Raw genomic sequence first — 5001 nt, forward strand, 5'->3', positions numbered from 1 at the left:
GTGTCTTCGGACTCGATGGTATTCACAATATTCCTTCCGGTTTCCTCCTCCCCTTTTGCCTTTGAGTGGCCGTGCTGGGGGATTTTTTCTGTATGGCAGAGTTCTTTGTATATCTCGACCAGGGATGCCCTGAGAGGAGTGTAATTATGGTATTTTTTTATTTTCTCCCTTTGTCGATCTTCTTTTCTCTTGGATTCCTTGTCTTTGTCTCGGTAGGAGGCCCCCGATTTTGAGGTCTCTCCTAACCGAGCTTTTTCTTCCATGTTGATATATTTTTCTGCTCGTTCCTGTACTTCGTCTAAGGAGGTCGGGTACTTTTTTTATATAGACTGGCTAAAAGGTCCCTCTCGTAGGCCGTTGATGAGTCCCATGATGGTGGCCTCTGTTGGTAAACTTTGTATGTCCATGCACGTTTTGTTGAATCTCTCCATGTAGTTGCGGAGGCTCTCCCGATCTCCTTGTTTGATCCCTAGTAAGCTGTGGGCGTGCTTGGCCTTATCTTTCTGAATGGAGAATCTGGCTAGGAATTTTTTAGCTAGGTCATCAAAGCTTGAGATGGACTCTGGGGGTAGGTTGTTGAACCATCGGATTGCTGTCTTTGTGAGAGTTGTTGGAAAGGCTTTACAGCGAACAGCATCTGGGGAGTCGGTAAGGTACATTCTGCTTCTGAAGTTGCTGAGGTGGTGGTTGGGGTCCGTGGTGCCATCATACAGGGTCATATCCGGGAGTTTGAAGTCTTTTGGAATTTTGGTTTTCATGATTTCCCTGGTGAATGGGTCTTGTTCTTTGCGTGAATTTTCTTCGAGATTGGCCAGAGGGGCTTTTAATTTAAGATCGGCTTCCAATTGCTGTAGTTTTTCTTCCAATTCTCGACGTCGCCGCACCTCTCTTTGTAGATCTTTTTCGATTTCTCGTTGTTGTTGGGTTTCTTTTTCAAGTTGTTTTAGGCGATCTAGGAGCGCTTCTATTGCCCCCGAATTTGGTGAGCCTTTGTCCTTGTTGGTTTCTGGGGTATCTTGCAGCGTGACATCCGCATTCTTGTACGGTGTTCTATCTTCCAGACCTGAATCGTGGTCATTGTCATGGTCGTCCGCCATGGTGATGGGATGACTTCCAGGTCCCCGGCAACGGCGCCAATGTTTCGAGGGTTACCTGAAACTGGAGGTCGATCTCGGACAAGATCTTTCGTACTGGTCGTAGCTGGTGTGTCCGGCAAGTGGATGACAGCCGGAGCCGGTACGTCCAACTTGTTGGACTGATGGTGCTATTGATCCTCTATCACCGAAGGGTGGGGGTACCTGTAAGGGACTCCGATGCTTAAGTTAGCAAGGGTATTAAGCAGGTTTTATGTAGAATCAGAGTATGAGTTATACCTGGGTGCTCCAGCATATTTATAATGATGAGATGTGACCTTTTGGATAAGATAAGTTAGTTATCTTATCTTATCTTTATCTTTGAGTTGAGGTCAGCGTATCTTCAATGGAACCGCCTTTATCTCTATAGGCTTGGGTTGCCCTAGGATTTGGGTCGTGTTCCTCTGTTTGGGCCCTTTATTGGGCTCTCCTGTCGATTTGGCCGAGCTCTTTGAGAAGAGGTCGGCTAGTCGGACCTAAGGAGGTCGGTCGCTTTTATCGCCAATTATCCCGGGTCGGGTAACTCGACCCAGGGTATGAACAGTATATATTTCATAGATAGAAATTGTGATTGGATGATGTGGATAGCATATGCCTAGTTCATTGATGATCCTAATTGTTCATGTTACTTTTTGCTTGTTGAAAATTAGGAAAAGAACTAGGAAATATTTGAAAAAACTGCATTCATCACAACATTCATACATACATATAGGAAATAATTTTGGTGAAAAACAACAAAGGTTTCTAAGAATTTTGTTTTTAGGGCGTTCTATTGAATCCATTTGGAAAACTATTTTTACACTTGCTCAAATGATTTTGTGGAACATAGAAGAGAGATAGAACAAACAACCTTGTGAGTTGTTGATCCTAAATGAGTGGTTACACATTTTAACCACAATTTTGTTCATTGTGTGCTATGCTCTTCCTATGATTGTGATCTTAGTTTTTCTTGATTCTTTATTTTCAATATTTGATGTTTGAATGCATTTAGCATGATTAAGGCGATTTTTTAATTAGACTCACTCACCCATATGGATCTACCCTTGCATCTACCTTTGTTAACCCCTTTTGAGCCTCTTAATCCCCTTTGTTCTAATTGTATCTTTGATTAGATTAGGTTGAAGAGTGTGTTTCATTTAAGTGTAGGGGGAATTTTGGGAAACATTGGTAGTGAATGAAAAAGTTTGTATTGGGTATGCATTGAAAGAGAAAAATTTTGGGAAATGGGTGCACATTCATGTATCAATTTGCTTTAACCATATGCATTTGTCATAAAAAATGATTGAAAAAAAATGAAAAAAAAATAATAAGATGGGACAAAAGTTATCCCAAAGAAAAAGAAAAAAATGAATAAGAAATGCATATGTGTTTTAAATAAAAACCAAGGCATGAATGTGTGTGAAAAGAAGTAATGGGTAGTTAGAATACATTTTTGTGATTTGGTTGGTATAGGTTGAGTGAGATATTTGAGCTAATCAAAGATCCAATTTTTTAGTCTACTTAGCCATATCTATCCCACCTTAACTCTAACCCCATTACAACCCTAATAAGTCCTCATGATAATTGCATTCATGCATCACATATTTGTTGATTGTTAGATGAAAAGCAAATCCTTAAAAGCATGATTAGAGGAGATTTGAGTGAATTGACCCTAAACACCGAGTGATTAGAGTATACACACACCTAGTGAGGGTTCAATTACCCAATTCTATGTTCCTCTATCTCTTATCATGTATTCTTACAAGTTGCTTCATTTTGATATCTTGAATCAATTCTCTAGATTTTGATTGAATTGAATTAATTCTTTGCTTAGCCCTATATGTCTATAATTTTGAATGAATATATATATATATATATATATATATATATATATATATATATATATTCACACATATAGATAGTTGCATTCAATAAGTTGGTTACACCCTTAATTATTGTCCTTATTGGTTTAGCATGAGGACATGCTATTGTTTAAGTATGGGGGAATTGATGAGTCCATATTTGATGATATATTTTGACTCAATTTGGATGGATTCTAGCACATGAACTCACACTTAAGCATCAAAATAGCATACTTTTGTGTTTTGTCCCCAGTTTGATCCTAAATGTGAAAACATGCAATTTTGTGCTGGAAATGAGCAATTTAATTCCACTTTTATTCCATTTGATGCCATGACATGTTTGTTGAGTGATTTCAGGCCTTAGAGGCAAGAATGGATAGGCAAAAGTGGAAGAAAGCATGTACAAAGGAGAATACATGAAGAAAATAAGGAAAAGCAGACATAAACAAGTGTGCATGCGCACAAGAAGGAATTTGCTTGTGTGCGTGCGCACAAGTACCTATGCATACGCACAGGAGACAAAACAACAAAGTGTGCGTACGCACACATCTGTACGTACGCATGTGAACCCAAAATAGCTTGGCGTGCCATGCCCTTTGTTTATCTTGAAGAACCTTCTTCTGGAGAATAGAGTTGGCGTGCCACGCCCATTGTTGATCTTGGAGTTCCTTCTCTAGACATGATAACTGGCGTGCCACGCCTGGCCTTGGCGTGCCACGCCCATTGTAGCTCATCAAGGATTCTCATCTGGAAAGTATAACTGGCATGCCATGCCCATTGAAACTCTTCAAGGACTCCTTCCTGGGTCATATGCTTGGTGTGCCATGCCCATAGTAAAGCTCCATGACTCCTTTCTAGGAAATATAGTTGGCATGCCACGCCCAGCTTTGGCGTGCCACGCCCATAGTAATCCTTCAAATTTCCTTCCTAGAGATAATAGCTAGCATGCCATGCCCAATAGCTGGCGTGCCATGCTTAGTCAAAGATGGTGGCATTTGCATGAAGTGACACGCTCAACACACACGCCCAGCACCTTTGCTTGTTTTCTTTCTCTTTTGTTGCTCTTTTCACCTGAAATCCAAACAAGACTCATTTCAAAGCAATGTCCTATAAATTCATCATATAGTTCTTGTAAATGGATCAAATGAATGAGAATTCATCACTTCTATAGCTATTTTTGATGAGAGAAATAGGTAGATGATGCAAGTCATCACAACACCAAACTTAATTTTTGCTTGTGCTCATGCAAATCAATGTGAATTGTTCTAAATGATTGAAACTTGACCCTTAAGAGAATGCAATCAACAATTAGAGATAAAGAATAAGTATTAAATTATGCATGAACTTGGTTATTTGCTTTCATCCTACAATGAAACCCTTAGACCTTTAAGGATCTCCTTAAGTGCCTGCTTTTAGAGCCCTTTCTATTGATTATCACCTTGAAGTAGTAAGGTTTGTTATTTTTCTCTTTTTCTTCTTTCATTATCCTTTTGTTTCCTTGGTTGACCACGACTCTAAGTGTTTTGTCTCAAGACGACCCTTTAAAGTAAGCTTTCAATTAGCACTCCCAAACCAGTTGGTTTTAGGGTACTAGGTGTTGAGACACCCTCAAGAATTTACTTGCTGAAGTCTCTCTTCTTGACACATCTTCACCACAAGCATCTACTAGGATCTTGGATCTTTGAGCTATTTATTTCTTTCTTTTCTTCCTAGTAGTTGATGCTGAGAGCCTTGGGTCTTGCTTACTATTTCTTGGTTCTATTGATATTCAAGGGTCATCCTTAGCATCTACTTGTTATGTCCTCTATGTCTAATTGTTCATTATGGATTACTTACTTCCCAAACTTCAATCAATGATTCTATACTTGTTCCCCATCTCTTATATTGAATTAAACTCACTTGGGTCTTAGTTTCTTACTTTTGTTTTGCAACAACTCATCATTGACTCATTTTTTAGAAACAAGTTAAATTTATTGATGTTGTAAAACTTGACAATAGACATTTTCTTTCGCAAAGTAAAAACTGAA

This window comes from Arachis hypogaea, chromosome 3 (genome assembly GCF_003086295.3).
Source record: "Arachis hypogaea cultivar Tifrunner chromosome 3, arahy.Tifrunner.gnm2.J5K5, whole genome shotgun sequence".
NCBI classification, from domain to species: Eukaryota; Viridiplantae; Streptophyta; class Magnoliopsida; order Fabales; family Fabaceae; genus Arachis; species Arachis hypogaea.